The sequence below is a fragment of the Polyodon spathula genome, chromosome 17 (genome assembly GCF_017654505.1).
Source record: "Polyodon spathula isolate WHYD16114869_AA chromosome 17, ASM1765450v1, whole genome shotgun sequence".
NCBI lineage: Eukaryota > Metazoa > Chordata > Actinopteri > Acipenseriformes > Polyodontidae > Polyodon > Polyodon spathula.
In genome coordinates this window covers 18,416,887-18,437,227 of record NC_054550.1, presented here as the reverse complement: position 1 = coordinate 18,437,227, position 20,341 = coordinate 18,416,887, and the positions used below count along the sequence as shown (strand labels likewise).

At 39.6% G+C, this 20,341-nt stretch overlaps 1 long non-coding RNA gene across 1 annotated transcript; it reads left to right on the top strand.

The window, feature by feature from the left end:
* The first annotated feature begins 653 nt into the window (after positions 1–653).
* Positions 654–18,066, top strand: LOC121329512. The gene is made up of 5 exons (XR_005951792.1): positions 654–705; positions 2,021–2,091; positions 4,901–4,969; positions 5,386–5,493; positions 17,242–18,066. It is a non-coding gene; the product is annotated as an uncharacterized LOC121329512 (long non-coding RNA).
* The last annotated feature ends 2,275 nt before the right edge of the window (positions 18,067–20,341 follow it).

The following is a 20,341-nucleotide window of genomic DNA, read 5'->3' as shown; positions in this document are numbered from 1 at the left end:
TGGACTATTACAATAGCTATGACGAGTAACTGTATTTAAATTAATAAAGATGAGTTGCTTCGGCATTTAAATAAAGTAAGGTTTACAATTTAAAAGCTGATTTTTTGTGGTTTCACAGAAGAAAAAAAAATTTAACCAATTTTACTATTAATGCGTTTCTCAGTTGTGATTTGAGATACTGTTCAGATTTTCCATTGTGACTTTGACTAGCATTAATATCCTTAGTTAATTATGAAAAAATGTCTGTCATGCTGAGAAGATTTGACTCCAATTTAATTCAGGCAAATTCAAATAATTAAATTGCACATTGTAACAACGCATTTTTAAAACGCATAAAATATACCTGTTAAATACAACTAAAGAACGGTAAAAATGCATCGTCTAGTCAGCAGCTACACTGTATTGTTAGCAGTTAGGCTACATTTTCATTATTTTTTTAAATACAATCCTATTTTATTTAACTTTTTACTCAACCAGCACAATAACTTGAAACCATCTACTTGTCGAATGTTTGATTGACATTTGTGCCAGGCAGTGGAAGCATTGAAAGTTTATTGCTCTTGTTTGAGTGGGTGATTCAGACTACGCCCAACTCCTCACTCGAGGAGGACTGAAATGATAACTGGTTCGAATAGGACTGATGCCTGATACAGGAAGGAGTTATACCTGAGACTCGGGCTCCAGCAGCATGTGCGTAAACTCCGGGTAAGATTTTGTGCAAACAGCAGATAGAAAATAGTTTAAACACTAATTTGAAGAAAGTATAATAATGCATGATTTTTTAATCTATTTCGCTCCTCTAATGCAGTGGTTTCATTTGCATGGTAGTTTCTATAATGTAATTTGTAAATTCTGTGACGTGTATAGAATACGTTTTAATTGAAGCTGCTTAATTTGTCCCAGTGTTAAACAAAACAATTGCGTTTTGCATGCTCGGTTTTGACAAGATAGTACCATATTGCTACTGCATCATAAAGAAAATATATTTTAGGATTATACCTTTCTACCATAGAATATATTCTTAAAAAAATGTGCGAGAGAAGTGGCTTATGAACAGTAAGTACACAACTTTATTATGTATATTTAAGTAAGCTGCCAAATGTCCTGGGAAAATATAAATCATTCTGTTTTTACTATACTGTATTATTGTAGATACCCTACCCCCTTTGCAACCTAGTTTTTATTTTGCTTCTTGAAAATCAGACTGTTAGCACAGAAAAAGCGCACTTTCACCACGTTTTTTTAACTTCTTTTTAGTGGAATCACCATAATCTTTACGAAGTACAATATACAGTGTGCGTTGTGATTAAATGCCAACACAAGATGAAATTTGAATTGTGAATTTTCTTTTATGCAAATCACTTGCTGTAAATGCATTAACGTATTTGTTTATTTACACATTCAGTATTCCATTATGTGTCTTAGGTGTGTGCAAATGTATTAAAACAACCCCCTGCCTTTGTAATTCGTTGTACAATGTATAGCACCTTTTTCATTTGCATGGAGATTTCAGAGCCAGACCAGTTCTTTAGTGTGGTATAATTAAATAGACATTCTGCTGTAATATTTTGTTTTTCAAATTGATGGAAACATTTGTTTTCTAGCAGAAATGTAACTACAACAGTTTACATTTAATGTTTGTTTTAAAACTTAAAAGGAATTTTTGTTAAAATGACTTGACCACAGTGTATTCTTTAAATAGCCATTTAAAAACGAATTACAAAAAAATAACATTATACCATGGTATGGCGATTAGTTGTGGTATATCCTGATTACCCACTATAGCATACCAGTTTAACATGATTTGATTTCAACAGTCTTTTAGCAGGCTTCAAACATTGTTTCCTAAAGATTAGTTCTTGATGTGTTTGCTGCTAAGCTTTCCCATGCTCTAAAAAACACTTTGTGCATTCAAAGCTATCCATAGAGATGCTGGAAACCTATTTACACCACATGCCCAGCAACTTTCTTCCCATTAAATTTCCATTGTTAAAATGGTGCCTGACTGCTTGTTATACAGGAGTTTGATGACCACAGAGATGCTGATGATGCAGTCTATGAACTGAATGGGAAAGAACTGTGCAGTGAGAGGTAATATATAGATTTGTAAGTCTAAGGTATGATTTTAGTATTTAAACAACCATAAATTAGACAGTTTTGGTTGAATGTCTGGCCCCACAAAATAACCAAATAGGGCCCGAGTGGATCAGTTAAATTGGCCCTAGGCACAGAGGATTGGCTTTCATTCCAGTACTAAGGGAACCTTTTTAAAACCGTTAGTGAGTAGAGTACATTTACTCCCAATTATCTCATTTTTTGAAATGTATTCTTTGCTTTATATTTAAAGTTTGTATAATAGCAGAGATGTGCTCAACATATTACTGAACTTTGAAGATACACCCTAAGTTATCAAAAGGATACCACCCACAGAATAAAGATACACTAATCGGTTCAATGTTTTGGCTGTGATATATATATATACACATATACACACACACACAGTACTGTGCAAACGTTTTAGGCAGGTGTGAAAAAATGCTGTAAAGTAAGAATGCTTTCAAAAATAGACATGTTAATAGTTTATATTTATCAATTAACAAAATGCAAAGTGAGTGAACAGAAGAAAAATCTACATCAAATCAATATTTGGTGTGACCACCCTTTGCCTTCAAAACAGCATCAATTCTTCTAGGTGCACTTGCACACAGTTTTTGAAGGAGCTCGGCGAGTGGGTTGGCCCAAACATCTTTGACAACTAACCACAGTTCTTCTGTGGATTTAGGCAGCCTCAGTTGCTTCTCTCTCCTCATGTAATCCCAGACAGATTCGATGATGTTGAGATCAGGGTTCTGTGGCGGCCATACCATCACTTCCAGGACTCCTTGTTCTTCTTTACGCTGAAGATAGTTCTTAATGACTTAAAACTGCCATCCCATTGATAAAACACAGCTTTAAAAAGAGAACACCTCCTTGAGAAATGAAACAAACTAAGATCTGTAAACTCTGTTGGAACCAGCAATATGCAGGCACACCCTCACCCAGCCAAGACATGAAAGGGTATCTAGTGCTCCTTGCTGGTGCTCTCTCCTGGATTCATTACCCAGACTTCATCAGATTTGCTCAGATCTCTTTGTCTAACAATTAAATCCACTTGTCAGTTTGTACCCCCTCTCCTTACCTCTAAGTTTTATACCTGGGATGCTGGTTAACTCAGATTTGAATGATGAGTGACGCTTCAGTATACTACACCATACTTTATGTATTTTTTGCTACAGCTTTTTTTTAAGTTTTGTAAATCTAAACAATCCATTTTATTTCCAATCTTCTAACCAAGTACATCTTAAACTTTCTTTTTTTAACAGCTGCTCTTATCTGGTATCTCCTTTGTGGCGTTGCATCCCCTCCCCCCATCTCTTTTGAGACAAGGGAGTGTCTGTTGTGATTAGCACCCTCTGCTGTTGTCCTGAATAGTGTCCATTTGGTGCCTCTCCCTACACACAGTTGCTGGTGGTCTATATCTTGGCTGGGGCCCCCTAATAGGTCTGCCTTAGGAGGTCCAATACTGAAATCTGGAGGGTCTGTGGTCTGGCTTCCCTGCCTGCAATCCCCCGTCCGTCTGTACCCCTCCCCATTTGGTTCTTTTTCTGTTGCTGGCGGAAGGGAGTGTTAATGGTTGAAGCCCCTTTACTTCTTGTGGAAGTTGGATTCAGAAACCCAAAGCCACATCCCTTTTTCAAAGGCTATAGAAGGCTTGGTCCGATTCCTATTTGGACAAGTGGCTCTTTGCTTAAGGTCCCACCTGGGTTCTGAATGGTAAGTAGTGCAATAGCTAATGTGATTAGGGTGGGAGGAGGGCTTTCTCACAGTACATACGAGTTGAATTCAGTTCGTTGGAGAGGAGGGAGGACAGGTATTTGGCTGCAGTGCTTTATCAGGATTACAGGCATCCACTGCTTGCTGTGCCAATTAAGCTATTTCCTTTCCTTTTTGTTTAAGCCGTAACCAAAAGCTAGCACCTACCAGTTTAGAACTAGCAATTGCACTGTGCAGTCAGATTGTACTGTTGGTGATCTGCTGAAGCAGCTGATTCCCATTATGTTTGGCTGTTCAGCTATATGGACAATACAATTAAGATACGCATTTGACGTAATGGCAGCCCTATTCATGCTACATGTCTCAGATTATCTTCAGTTGATGGCTGAATAGCGATACCACAAAACACATCTTACACAGTATGATAACAAGCTGTTGTCTTTGACTTTGAGCAAATTTAGAAATGGGGACTATAGTGGACTATAGTATGTCATACTCTATTTTTTTACTGGATCGTTTCTTATTCACTGTAATACGGACACCTTTAATTTTGAAAGCCACGTTTGTTTTGATAGTGCTATCATATGCTATTCCACGGTTGCCTAAGCTAATGGTATTGACACCTGTAGTTTGGTGTATTATACCCTTGATTAGGTCTCTTTCCTGCAGGAAACCCTTTTGCATGCTCAAGACTGAATGCTGCTTGCTGGTAGGGGTATTGCAAACGAGAGCACATCTCATTAATCGCACTTAAGTAAGCTACTTGTCTAATCCATTTATTTTATTTTAATGTATTTGTCGTGGACTGCTAATAATCCTACATGGATAAGCCATTATCTGTATAAGAAGATTCTCTAAAATAGATATTTTACTGTGGAGGAGGTTGAAGTTTTATCCCTAAGCCTCTCAAGGTGAAGCTGGTGTTATGTTTTTTTTTTCCTTTGTAATGCAGACACAAATCTTTGGTATGCATTGTCTTGTTTCTAACGTTTAAGAGCTGTAATGTGCATTCTAAAACTGTAACCATAAAATAAGAGATTTCCCTGATGTGTTTTTGTAACATCTTGTTTTCTTATTTACAAACCAGGATCTGAAGGATGAGGAAGGTTGGTGAAGTGACATTTGTCGATGCACACAGATCCAACAAGAATGAAGGGTAAATTCCTATACAAACCAAACCAGGCCAGGGCACAATGTTTTGCATACCAGAACTGGTTTCAGTTAGTGCTGCAATGATTACTGATGAAGCAGACTACTTTGCAGTCATCAACAAAGACTTTACTTGATTATTTGCTTCTCGATCTTAATAAAAATTGTCTAAAATAATTGATAGTACCAAGATTAAAGCCTGTATTTTGTCTTTTAATTAGTTATTTAAAAATAATTTCGGCTTGACTGCTTTCAGAGGGTTACTCAGCACTTTTTATTTTGTACACATTATATTCCACCTTTTCTTCTCTGTATACGTAGGAGGTAATGGAAACTGAATGAAGGGGTTCTGCTGTGCTAATGCAAGTAAAGCCTGTAGGTCTCCCTGTTATCCCTCTCTGTGTGTTTGTGTTTGTTTTCCAGAGTGGTGGAATTTGCTTCACACAGCGATATGAAGAACACCCTTGATAAACTAGACGGGACTGAGCTTAATGGACGCAAACTCAAACTGACTGAAGAACACAAGAGGAAGTAAGTATATACATGTTTTGTAAAAAAGGTAGGGTGCCAAGTGTACTATACTTGGTTTACTGTTACTCAATCTCTCTCCACCCCTCTCGTAATTTGAGACTATTGTTTAATGCAGTTCAAGAATGGCAAGGCTACTAGTGCTTCTTTTTATTTTTTAATTTTTTTTTAATTTAGTCGTCACCAATTTTTTTACCCCGGTTTTCTCCCCAATTTGGTATGCCCAGTTATTATCTGTGTCCTCAGCTCGCCGCTTGTAACCCCTCTGCCAACTCGGCTGGAAGACATTCTCCTGCCAAACCGTCATTATTCGCACTGCGGATCCACAGCGATGCCACCAGACCTATAGTGCTGGAGGTCAGCACAGATCTGATGGCTCCACTGCAAAACCACATGCGCCCTATCGGCTGTGGTGCAGGGGCTGTCTGTATTGCTCACATATGCCCCCCCCCCCCCTTTTTTCGGCTTCATTCAGCTCCTATTGGGCTCACTCTGCCTTTGAAAGGTTTTCTCTGCATTTTCTGGAGAAAAAACGACTAGAGACCTGTGCTTTATGTCTTTTTGATGATGTCGGACAGGAAAGGGAAAATTGTAATGTTGTACGTGTAGCAACGTAGGGTGTTATTTACCACAGTACTAAGCAGGTCTTTTCACAGCAGTCCTCTAGTGTGGTGTTGGAGTTACACTAAGACAACAGAAATAAGGTCTAAACAGGGCGGGACCTGTGTGTTTATTCAGGTTTTACTGTGTCCTGTCAGGGGGACACAGTCACCAATTTTTAAACAAAAATTACAAAACAAAACAAAACCCTATCTCCTTTTTTGGAGAACTTACTAACACAACACCTGTTTAGCCTAACTATCACCCAGGCAGCTAAGCTGCTTGCTGGTTTTGACACAAACCCACACAGAACCACAAAACCTGCAGTAGTTGTCGATGATACCTTGTTTTTATTTTCATCCACTCCAGGCTCATCTGTTTTTCACAGATGTTAGCCCCACAGTGCCAGGGAACTCCTCAGGTGGGGTGTTTAAATACCCATCATTAATTAAGCACAGGTGCAACCATTCTCCTCTACTCTAGCCACTCAAAACCCCTTGGGAAATGTAGTCTTTTAGCCCGCCGCCATTATCTCCATGAACTACGTTTCTTAAGTCAGTGGTGAGAAAGGGAAAATGCTTCTTTCTAGGCGTGGCCCTATGTACCTGCCCTCCGTCACTTTACCCCACACTATCACAGGCTGCAAAGGGTTAAAAATACAATTACATACTGGAGCATACCGGTATTTTACTGTAAATCTTATGGAGCCCAAACAAAAAAAAGAACACCCTAGGTACACAGAACTATGCACTGATACTGGTGTCACTGAGGTGTACCATATAAGCAGGCTGGAAACAGGGGATGCAATTGTACTTGAGGTGTTTTGTTTTATTAATTTTCCACACACAAAAACAAACCTTGCTCATACTCAAGTGCTAACTTCACAATCATTTCTGAACCCTTACTATGGTGTCATAGTACTACAGAGATGCCAAGTTCTGAAAGTGGAAAATAGTAGCACCTGACTAGTAAAAAAAATTATCTGGTGAGCACAGCGAGGCGTTTTTTTGTTTTGTTTTTTTCATGATCGGGTGCTGCTAGCACCTTCGTTAAAATGAAATAACCTAAGGAAGAATCAAATCTGGACTAAAATATTCAACCTCCGAATATTGATATCTGAACTTTTACAAAAAAAAGGCAAATTCAGTCAGGGATAAAATTACAGGTGTCACCTGTGAACCTGAATGGGAAGTGCATTTTACAATTTCTTTGCTGATGGCAGACAGTGGAAGGTTTCTACAATTTAGCTAACCGTCCTTAAAATTAGCATATATACGACAGCATGTATAATGCAATTTTTCATATTGTCAGAACTGACTGGAATGTTGTACTTGGATAAATGAATAAATAACAATAACTACATAGAAGATCTAACTAATAGATTTTTGTTTAAAAAGCAGGACACTGACAATCATTCAGATAATACATATTATTTAGTAATTTGGTTAAAGCTTACATTTACATAAAAATACACAATGTACTAATAAATTATATAAGCAACACAACAAATTCAGCCACACACAGTTAGTCAACAACCATACAAGTTTAAGTTAGTTTAAGTTTAAGAAGTTTTTTTTTTTAATCATTAATAATGAAAATAATGATTTAAAAAAAAATGATTGATTGCTATGGTAGTATTATCAAGAATGACTGATTCTAATAATTTCAATAAACAGTGGTGTATGGCAGCGGTTTTTGTGCGGCCTGATCCGTACTTGCTGGAGATGTTTGAGTCCGGAAATGCTGCTTTGCAAAGTGGACTGATATGATCCAGAACAGCAATTGGAAGATTTTGCTCAACAATAAAGTTTGCAAAAAGTGCGGCAGTTTCTCTGACCACTACACCGGATGCTAAGCTACCTGGCTCATGGCTTTTAGTATGTTAAGTAAAATGCAAGTGAAATCTATTAAGAACAATATGTATATATAAATAAACATGAAAACACACACATGGTAGCCTGTTGAAACAGTGGTTTGTATGTATATTTATAGGCTATACCTGCGATGGCGAACCTATGGCACGCGTGCCCAGAGTGGCATGCAGAGTCGAATTTGTTGGCACGCCGAGTTAGCAGTTATCTGTTTTTTATTTATTTATTTATTTTTTTGCACGCCCTCTGAGTGGCACTTTGGAAAGCCAGTCAGTTTGATTTGCAAGGACGGCCCCGCACCCAGTAATTAAGGAGTGCAAACTGTAGCCGTTATTTCACGGTTGGTTTTTTTATGCTGCTGAGCTGCTTTATTCAAGTACCCTGGGAACAGAAAGCTGATCAAAAACAGTAAGTCTGTCCCATGGAGGATCAAATGAATTGTGGTCAGCTATGGATATGTCAGCGGGACACGCGGGGAGGAAGGGATAGTTAGCCTGATGCTTGTAGCATCTTACTGGCCGTTATCTCCTGAACTAAATGGAGAAATGGCCACAATCTTTCATACTTTACACTCGGGGTCGGGGGTCTGCGAGCTTTATATAGGTCTAAATTACATAACCAAGCACTTTCCGCTACGTCTTTTCTAAAAAGATGTACAACTTTTCATACACGTGTTAATGTGCAGTGCAAGGTCTTTTGCAGATGTCACTGGCGACAACACGTGTATTTGTGCATTAAACTTTAAAGCAAATGTCCCACGCTGTTTTGATTGTGAAACCTTTCCCTTGTCATAAATACCGAAAATATTATTCCACTGTCACATACTCGTATCTCAAACTGTGTATTCTTTGTTTGATGCACTGTTTTTTTTTTTTTTTAATACTATTTTAATGTTAATTATGGGTCATACTGTGGTATGTTGTTACCCCACTTCATACAGTGTGGAAAAGCAGGTTGCAAATTCTCAAAAAACAATAGTCTCAAAATAAATGATGCCTCTGATATGTAGAGTACATTTGTGGATAGTCTTTTCTTTCAAGGTAGTTTGACACCACAGAAATCTTTTTCTAATAAGTATGTTATCTGCTACTCGTCTTTTAAATAGTTAAATGTTTATTGTATGATGCACTGTGATTGTTGCTTTTACTGATGTTTAGCATTATAATATTCAAACTATGTATTTATTGTATGCACTGTTATTCTTTGACAAGCTGTGAAGTGCTTTGAGATGATGTTCCACTATGAAAGGCGCGATATAAAATTAAGATTGATTGATCTTACTTGAATAAGGATTAAAGAGTCATTGCCCAGAATATATAGAGGGGCATATGCAAAAGTTGATGGGTCCCTGTGAGTGCACTATCACTATTGCTTTTTATGTCTGTAAATTTACAAAACAGTATAATATAATCTGTGAGCAAAAATGGATTTAGGGACGGAAAGAACATGCATATTCATAATTATTCATTTTTTGTCTGAATTTGATCAGTCTTGCTGCCTCACTTTGCCTCCCACTGGTCTGCAGCGAAGTAGTCTTCCGCTGCCTTCTACCACAACCACTCTCCCCGGCGGCTGCAGTCTCCAGCAAGAATAGCATGTGAGTGTAGATTAGAATGTGCAGTGTACTTAGGGACAGGGAATGGGGAATGTAAGGGAATTGCTTAGAACAGATTGCGAGTTCTCAGGGACAAGAGGAAATTATGGGCGGTGAGGGGAGACCAGCATAAAGTGCCCAGTGAAGTATAAAGGGGAACAGGAGTGGGATGGAGTTGGAGAGAGAGAGTGTATGTTTGGTCTGGCAGTTATGATGGGGAGGGGATGTGGTGGGCAATATTAACTGTGGACATTTTTTGTTAGGTATGGCACCCAGCAAATATCAGCAATAGTGGGATAGCTGTTCATGCTGAAAGCTGCTGTTGTATAGAGACCTCTTCTGGGGAGATAGTAAGACAACCTGTTTCAGCGTGCTTCTGAAGAAAAACATTCTCGTCAGTTAACTGAAAAGTGAAGTGAAGGTTAAGAAAATGAGCACAATCAAAAAAGCTAAACTTCAGACAGATAGTGGTAGATCCTTCCAGGAGGGTTGGACAGAAACATTTGGAATGGTTGACAGTAAAGGGAAAGCGCTGTGTGTTATTTGTAATGAAAGTGTTGTTTATTGAACCTCAAGTGTAAAACGCCATTTTGACACCAACCACAGAAACATTACAGATCTTAATGAAAGAGTGGAAGGAAAGAATTCCTTCAAAGGGCAGTGAGGAGGTGTCAAAACCAGACTCATGTATTTGGTACTTATCTTAAAAAAACAAACCATTTGGTGGCTAGCTTCAAATTATCTCATTGCATTGCAAAGCATGGCAAACCCTTGTCAGATGGTGAATATATCAAGAGTGCCATGCTGGCTAGTGCTGGTTCTTTATTTCATGACTTCCCTAACAAGGATAAAATTGTGCAGCGCATCACAGATATGCCACTCAGTAGAAATACTGGCTGAAGATGTTAGCTAGCAGCTCACCACTGAGTTGCAAAAGTCAGAGTTTTATTCACTGTGTTTGGATGAAAGTACTGATGTCAGTAATCATGCAAGGTTAGCAGTAATCGTGCGTTATGCAGCTGGTGAAAACATGTGGGAAGAATTAGTGAAACTGTTATCTCTGCCAGGGAGGACAACAGGGAATGATATCTTTAATGCTGTCAGAGGGGCATTTTTGGCTGAAAATATCAGCTTGGAAAAAGTAGTTTCTGTTACAAGTGATGGTGCACCTAGCATGGTTGGTGCAACATCAGGTTTCATTTAGTACCTTGTGCAGGAGGCAAAACATTCAGTTATCCAGTTTCACTGTTTGATCCATCAGGAAGCCTTGTCAGCTAGAGATAGCAGCAAGAAACTGGATGACATCCTTAAGATAGTCGCAAAGATTGTAAATTACATCATGGCTCGAGCTCTAAATTTTCACCAATTCCAGATGCTTCTTGATGAGGTTCAGTCACAGTACTCAACGTTATTGATGTATAATAATGTCATGTGGCTAAGCCGAGGACAAGTGCTGGAGAGATTTGTGGCCTGTTTAGATTAAATAAGGCTGTTCATGGATGAAAAAGGGGAAAACTATCCACAACTCACTGATATTGTGTGGCTTAACACCCTTATGTTTTTCACTGACTTCACCAAACATTTTAATGACGTGAACCAAAAATTGCAGGGTTTTGGCAAAACAGCTGAAAGCATGTTTGGGGATATCAGGGCTTTTGAAAGAGGTGTTTGAAAGACATTGACTGTGGACAGCTCTGTTGCAGCAGCAAAGGTCATTCAAAATGATCTAGACAAGATTCAGAACTGGGCAGACACATGGCAAATGACATTTAATAGAGAAAAGTGTAAGGTACTGCACGCAGGAAATAAAAATGTACATTATAAATATCATATGGGAGATAAATTGGAGAAGGAATCTATGAAAAAGACCTAGGAGTTTTTGTTGACTCGGAAATGTCTTCATCTAGACAACGTGGGGAAGCTATAAAAAAGGCTAACAAGATGCTCGGATACTTTGTGAAAAGTGTTGAATTTAAATCAAGGGAAGTAATGTTAAAACTGTACAATGCACTAGTAAGACCTCATCTTGAATATTGTGTTCAGTTCTGGTCACCTCGCTATAAAAAAGATATTGCTGCTCTAGAAAGAATGCAAAGAAGAGCGACCAGAATTATTCTGGGCTTAAAAGGCATGTCATATGCAGACAGGCTAAAAGAATTGAATCTGTTCAGTCTTGAGCAAAGAAGACTACGTGGCGACCTAATTCAAGCATTCAAAATTCTAAAAGGTATTGACAGTGTCGACCCAAGGGACTTTTTCAGCCTGAAAAAAGAAACAAGGACCAAGGGTCACAAATGGAGTTTAGACAAAGGGGCAATCAGAACAGGAAAATAGGAGGCACTTTTTTACACAATTGTGAGGGTCTGGAATCAACTCCCCAGTAATGTTGTTGAAGCTGACACCGTGGGATCCTTCAAGAAGCTGCTTGATGAGATTTTGGGATCAATAAGCTACTAACAACCAAACGAGCAAGATGGGCCAAATGGCCTCCTCTCGTTTGTAAACTTTCTTATGTTCTTATGTATTCATGGGATATACAAAACGGAGGCGAACAAATTGAGGAATTATTTAAATTGGCTCGACAACATTGGGGTCATGAAACTGGGTTTATATCACCTTATGCCTTATATTGCACTTCTCTGTACTTATCTTTATCAAGAGATTATGATTTTGAGAAAAAGTGGTTAGCACAACCTCCATTGAACGAAACGATTACGTGCACAGCCTTGTATATAGGTTTACACTTTTGTGTTGCAGCCATTAAACTAAATAGCGATCAGTTTTTACTTTCCCACACAACTGACTCAGTGACACATAAGCGTAGCAAAAACAGATGCTGTAGAGTGGAACGATACTGGTGTCTGGCTTAAGTCTGTGTTGCAGGTGACTGACTGGCAAAGTGAAGACAGGTTCAAATTCTCCCCCAGTGCTTCTGCTGTTTGCGCTCCTTTCTTTTGGGTCGCACCTGTCCAACTGGAATCCATGGGGCAGAGAATCGAGATGCACCCCCTGGGGAGGCACTGGGAGGCATGTTTTCACCCTTGCTGATCGGCCTCCCCGATTTTCTATGAGTAAAAGATAAGTATGACATTGGCCTTATGGAAGGGGCAGAGCCCCTAACAGTCACACCGAAAAGTACACACTGGCCTAGCCACACCCAGTATCCTCTCAGCAAGGAAGCAGAGGAAGGCATTGCTCCTGTGCATGCGTCTTTGGTCTCTAGAGAAGCCATTGTGCCCTGCCCAGACTCGCCTTGCAACACCCCGATTCTCCCGGTCCCCAAAGCCTCGGGAGAATAGCGCTTTGTTCAAGACCTCAGGTTAGTAAATAACATGATACATGCAAGGACCCCTATTGCGCCAAACCCAGTTACTGTTTTGTCAGCTGTTCCCTCAAGTGCAAAGTGGTTTACTGTTATTGATTTAGCAAATGCATTCTTCAGCATCCCTGTTGCAAGGGACTCACAGTTTTGGTTTGCTTTCACCTTTATGGGGAAACGATGGACCTGGAGTTATGCCTCAAGGGTTCACTGAGTCACCAGCCGTCTTTTCTGCCGCTTTGGCGCAGAATCTGGAAGGTTTTGTTCCCCCTGGTGGAAGCAAACTCATACAGTATGTGGATGATTTGCTTTTATGTTCTGAAACTCAGCATGCGTGCAAAAAAGAGCTCTTTGAGTACCTAGCTCGTAATGGCCATAAGGTATCAAAAAAAAAAAAAAAAAAAAAAAAACCTCATGTCACCATCTGTAAAATACTTGGGACACGATATTACACCGGAAGGCAGGAAATTGGGCCTGGAGCGTGTCACTGCAATTCTGACACTGCCCCAGCCTGCCACAAAAAAAAAAAAAAACACATGATGACGTTGCTAGATATGGTTGGCTACTGCAGAACTTCCAGATTATGCTGAAGTAACACAGCCCCTAGCTGACTTGATACATAGCCATAAGATGACTATGAAAGACACAATTGACTGGACCCCTGACGGACTTTACTCAAAAGTAAAGACTAAAGCTAAGGTTTACAATTTTAGAAAAGCAAACTATGAAGGCATGAAACAGAGACTAACAGAAGTAGATTGGAGTAAAATAGAGAAAACACCCACAGAAGAAGGATGGTTGTTCTTCAAAAACGTAGTACTAGAGGCGCAAAACAATTATATCCCTAAAGTAGACAAATCTAAATGTAAAACTAAATTGCCAAAATGGTTTAATAGATCAATTAAAAAAAATATTCAGCGAAAAAAGGCACTTTACAGAGCATTAAAAAAGGACCAAAAAGAAAGTACGCAGAAAGAGTACACAGAACTGCAAACGCAAGTCAAAAAGGAAGTTAGAAAGGCCAAGAGAGAAATAGAAATGAACATTGCTAAGGGAGCTAAAACCAATTCCAAAATGTTTTCCCAATATTACAACAGCAAGAGAACATTCAAAGAGGAGATTAAATGTTTAAGAGATACAAATGGCAAAATCATAGAGGAAGAAAAAAAAATAGCAAATATGTTAAATGATTACTTTTCACAAGTTTTTACAAAGGAAGATGCTGACAACATGCCCCACATGTCATCCAGTTCCTATCCAGTTTTAAATAACTTTAGCATAACTGAGGCAGAAGTGTTAAAGGGACTAGGAGCTCTTAAAATAAACAAATCCCCTGGGCCGGATGAGATCCTCCCAGTAGTACTCAAAGAAATGAAAGAAGTAATTTACAAACCGCTAACCAAGATCATGCAGCAGTCTCTTGACACAGGGGTGGTACCGACAGACTGGAAAATTGCAAACGTAATACCGATCCACAAAAAGGGAAACAAAACTGAACCAGGTAACTACAGACCAGTAAGCCTGACTTCTATTATATGCAAACTTATGGAAACTATAATAAGATCCAAAATGGAAAATTACCTATATGGTAACAGGGTACTGGGAGACAGTCAACATGGTTTTAGGAAAGGGAGATCGTGCCTAACTAACTTGCTTGATTTTTTTGAGGATGCAACATCGATAATGGATAATTGCAAAGCATATGACATGGTTTATTTAGATTTCCAGAAAGCTTTTGACAAAGTCCCGCACAAAAGATTAATTCTCAAACTGAACGCAGTTGGGATTCAAGGAAACACATGTACATGGATTAGGGAGTGGTTAACATGTAGAAAACAGAAAGTACTGATTAGAGGAAAAACCTCAGAATGGAGTGTGGTAACCAGCGGTGTACCACAGGGATCAGTATTAGGTCCTCTGCTATTCCTAATCTACATTAATGATTTAGATTCTGGTATAGTAAGCAAACTTGTTAAATTTGCAGACGACACAAAAGTAGGAGGAGTGGCAAACACTGTTGCAGCAGCAAAGGTCATTCAAAATGATCTAGACAAGATTCAGAACTGGGCAGACACATGGCAAATGACATTTAATAGAGAAAAGTGTAAGGTACTGCACGCAGGAAATAAAAATGTACATTATAAATATCATATGGGAGATATTGAAATTGGAGAAGGAATCTATGAAAAAGACCTAGGAGTTTTTGTTGACTCAGAAATGTCTTCATCTAGGCAATGTGGGGAAGCTATAAAAAAGGCTAACAAGATACTCGGATACATTGTGAAAAGTGTTGAATTTAAATCAAGGGAAGTAATGTTAAAACTGTACAATGCACTTGTAAGACCTCATCTTGAATATTGTGTGCAGTTCTGGTCACCTCGCTATAAAAAAGATATTGCTGCTCTAGAAAGAGTGCAAAGAAGAGCGACCAGAATTATTCCGGGCTTAAAAGGCATGTCATATGCAGACAGGCTAAAAGAATTGAATCTGTTCAGTCTTGAACAAAGAAGACTACGTGGCGACCTAATTCAAGCATTCAAAATTCTAAAAGGTATTGACAGTGTCGACCCAAGGGACTTTTTCAGCCTGAAAAAAGAAACAAGGACCAGGGGTCACAAATGGAGTTTAGAAAAAGGGGCATTCAGAACAGAAAATAGGAGACACTTTTTTACACAGAGAATTGTGAGGGTCTGGAATCAACTCCCCAGTAATGTTGTTGAAGCTGACACCCTGGGATCCTTCAAGAAGCTGCTTGATGAGATTTTGGGATCAATAAGCTACTAACAACCAAACGAGCAAGATGGGCCGAATGGCCTCCTCTCGTTTGTAAACTTTCTTATGTTCTTATGTTCTTATGACTGACTGCCCTAAAAAAAAAAAAAAAAACTTAAACAGCTCTTGTCCTCTCTGCCCTGTCTTGGGTTACCCGATCACTCTAAACCTTTTAACCTGTTTGTTTGTGTAAAGGGAGGATTCATGTCGGCAGTACTGACACAAGAGCATGGGAGGAGAACAACTACCTGTGGCTTTTTACTCCAAGCGCCTTGATAACGTAGCCCGAGGGCTAGTCTGTTGCTTGAGAGCGGTGGCTGCCACCACTGAAGCTGTGCTGGCTGGTGCTGACCTAGTTGCAGTGTGCCCTCTAACTGTACATGTTCCTCATGCAGTACATGCTCTCATTTCACAGGCCAAGACAGCACATCTGACTCCAGCTCGTCTACTACATTACCAGAATGTATTAATGACCATGTCACATGTTGTGCTAAAATGCTGTACTGTGCTTAACCCTGCTATACTTCTTCCTACAGAAGCCGATGGAGAACCTCACGATTGCATCGCCTTAGTAGAACAGGTCTGCAAGCCACGACCCGATCTTACTGATGTGCCCGTGTTGAACGTGCCAGACACACACTAACGCTTCTGATCCTGTCTCTCAAGGGAATGCTGTTGCAGATGCTGCTGCTAAAGCAGCTGCCGCATCAACTCAGGCCCCTGTGCTCCAAGTGGTATCATTACCTGCTTTGACTGAATCTGTATTTTCTTTACAGGATGTAGCTGACTTGCAACACAGTGTGGGTCCTGCTGAGACAGCTCTGTGGAAAAACAAATGCTCTTATGATTCTACTCGTAAGATTTGGAGAGGACCCATTGGGTTGCCTGCCCTTCCCAGTTCACGTTTCCCTTATGTAGCTAAGTTGGTACACGGCCAAGACCATGTGTCAAAGGGAGGGGTGGTGAATGTCGTTAACAATTTTTTGTTTGCTCCAGGTTTTTAAACATATGCTAACCATTTTTTTGCTAAATGTGTGATTTGTGTGACCAACAATGTAGCCCGCAGCACGCCCATGTCCGTGTCCGCTCATCCAAGGCCTGAGGCCCCCTTTGAACATGTTATGATGGATTTTATCACAGCTATGGCAGTAGCAAAAAGCCTAATGAGAGAGATTATCCCCCGGGTGGGGTCTGCCATCTAAATTGACATCTGACAATGGTTCTCATTTTGTGAACAGTGTGGTACAGAACATTTCTGAAAGCCTACAAATTGATTTACGCACACACTGTAGCTACCACCCCGCAAGCGGAGGCTTGGTGGAGAGAGTGAACCAAACAATAAAAACTAAACTAACTAAGCTCATGGCTGAAACAGGGCTCTTCTGGGTTACAGTATTGCCACTGGCCCTGATGTACATGCGCGGACACACGCACAGTACTACAGGGCTAGCACCCCATGAAGTATTGACGGTATGCCCAATGCGGATGCTGAACACACCTTTTCCTCAAAATAGGCTCACCCTAATGGAATGTGAGGATGAAATGGTGAAATATTGTGCTTCTCTTAACAATGTTCTGAGGTCTATTTTTCCCAGGGTAAAAAAGCCGCCCTACCCGAACCAAAGGAAGGGGCGCTGCACAAGCTCCTGCCTGGGGACTTGGTGATCATCAAAGACCTCCGCCGGAAGCATTGGCATCAACAACGCTGGACAGGTCCGTTCCAGGTGCAGACAGCGGCGAAAGTCACTGAACGATCAACGTGGGTCCACGCCAGCCATTGCAGAAAAGTGCCCTACAGCCCGGAGGGAGATGTATCGCCCCCTGGAATAACGTAGACGGCTCGGATGGCCTTGGGACAGTCAGCTTTGGACCCCCAGAGTCCTGACTTATTTTTCTTGGCAGCATATTAACTGTGTCTCTCACCTGGCTCTTAACTGAACTTAAAGATAATTAAAAGAGCTAGATATTACAAACCGCAGCCACACTGAAAATCACACAGAACTCAGAACAAAAAGAGAAAAAAAAAATCTGCAAGCGGGATACGTTGGGTTGTCACTTTGTTCATATTACACTATATGTTAAACTTTGTAAACCTTGCTTAACTTATAGTAATATGTGTTTGCTTGGGTATACAATGTGTTAAAAATTGTTTTGTTAAAACTACTAATGCAGTACTTAACTTACCACTCTAAATGCCTGTAGAAAACCATGATAATCCATTTTCTGAAATCATATTGTAATGTTGAGACATAGTCTCAAAAGGGGGGGAATGTAAGAGAAATATTATAGAAAATTGGATTTGCCTGCCATGGAAGAGTACTGTAATCTTGCTCCCATAACCTTGTACGCTTTGCTTAAGATAAAGTTTTGCCTACATTGCAGCTGTGAGACAATGGATAATAAGATGAGCCAGACTTATCTTTCTTTTTTTGCTATACACACAAAACAGCCATTCTGTTATTTGCTTGCTTAGCTATATCCTACGTATGCACAGTTATAAATTGTTTCCCTTATATGCTAATATCTGAATCATCATTGGCTAGCCTTCTGCCTTACTAATAGTTTTAAGGTATATAAGGAACTGATCCAACTCTGTATGTTGGAATACTACTCAATGATTATCTAGCACCCTGTGTGCTGAGAGTGTTCACAGTTTGCAAACTTAATAAATAAAGGCCTGTGTGTTTGGAACTCGCAGTCTCTCTTCCTTTATTAGAATTTCCACGACAGTAGATGTGGTTATCAGTCTCGTATCTGGTTAGAGTTGCAGTCCGGTCTGTTAAAGCAGCTGCTGGTGGTGTGATTTTAGTGTAGGTTGCTTAATAGAAAACCATATGAGATGCTCTTCTTATACAAATGGTGGGCATAACTTTTTTTTTTTTGGAAACTGCAGCCTGTATGGGATTGCAACAGCTAATGTTACCAAAATAAGTGTTTTTTAATTTTTTTTTTATATGTATAATTTCCACCCCTTCATAGTTTTTCAATGTCCTGCAAATTAATTTCATACATGTGTGATCATGGTGGGCTGGTTTGTTTCCAAAGCATGTTTTTTCTTTTTTTCTGTGATTTATTATTGTACACCCCCTTTAAGTGGGTTATCGGTGTTTTAACATAGCTGTTTAAAATATTTTTCAGGATGGTGTTATTGGTTTCCTAGCCATACCAAAAATGTCTTTTTATTAGAATTTATTTTTGCAATGTAGTCCTGGAATAGCCTCTACCATTTCAACTTATACAGACAGCAAGCCTAAACCAAGGCAGTGACACAATGCCGTGAATGTTATTCAGGGTGACACTATTGTCCTGAACTATTTATTCTACTTAAAGGAGTGCATGGTAACTCATAAACTGGCTTTACAAGCAATAAATAGGTGTCTTGTTTGTTTTGTGTGTCCCCCCCCCCCCGAAGGTTCTGCACAGCAAAGTGACAATTTTCTTTTAGTAAAGTGGGGAAGGGTGGTAATATTAATGAACCTGGGGAACCAAACTGAATACTGTGACAATGTGATACTGTGTTTCTCAGGGAATGTACTATAGGGGCCTAGTGGGGAGGGAGAGGGTGGGTTTAATTGGATTAGTAAAGCTGAAGAAATGGCTGCAAATGGTTTTGCTGTTGATTAGGGCCCTGGTTTATAATTTAATTTTTTTGCTTGCTCTCCTGACATGTAGAACATTTTGCTGTGGCTTTTGTTGTAATTTTGTGCGTAAGAGAATTTATTACATTTATATAAACCAATTTGTTAATTTGTTATGTTTTTCATTATAAAGAGATCTTTTTTTTTTTTAAACCTCCTATTAGGTTTCGGGTGTATTTGACCCGACTCTATTTTCCAATTAGCTTAAATGCTATTTTTCTTTTCATTTTCTGTATAATATTTTATGACCCGAAAGGTTGGGGTCAGGAACTTATACACAGAAAACAGAACCTTTTTATTTATTTTTTTTAAAACAGGTAATGTATACAAATAAGTTTCAGGACACTGTGACCTGTGGCATTTATCTATTTAGATTTGTGTGCAGGAATAAAACAAACTTCTTTAATTTGTTATTTTATTATTATTATATTTGTATTATTATCTCTGGAAATGGCTACACCCGTCTGGAGATATTTATAAACAAAAAAACAACCAACTGCCATATCAGGACCCTGCTGTGAGGAGGAAGTCCCTCCCACCTCCTGCTGAAGAGAGTCATTGTGACAGAAGCATATCGCCATTTTCTCTCTCACCTCACTGAGAACACCTTGATTGTCTGTTCTCTGTGCTGGAAATTGGCTCATTTGTATGGGTTTGACCTACAAATTGGATTCCTAACAGTAAGCTACATTAATATGATTGTTTTTAAGATTGCTAGTTGCCTTAGTCTCGCTTCGGAGATTCTTCTGATTAGAGTTGGTTTCAACCCCTCTACAGAGATTAGCGCTAAGCTTTTATTCTTTGCTATTACCTCGTGTAGTTTAAGTACCTTTTTCTGAGTTGTGTGAGCTATTGTGGTGCTGTAGGGTGACCCTGCGGGCTTGCGGCTCCGTCTTCTACCATGATAGACTCTGCTCCAGCTACCATCCAGCTTGGGCCTGTGCGCCCTTCTCAGCTTCGGGCTCTCCTAGCACTTGCCGTCCTTGGTGCCGAGCATGACGCTGATTAACTAGGTGCTGACTACAACAGCTCGGCACCAACCACGCTCTTCCTCGTC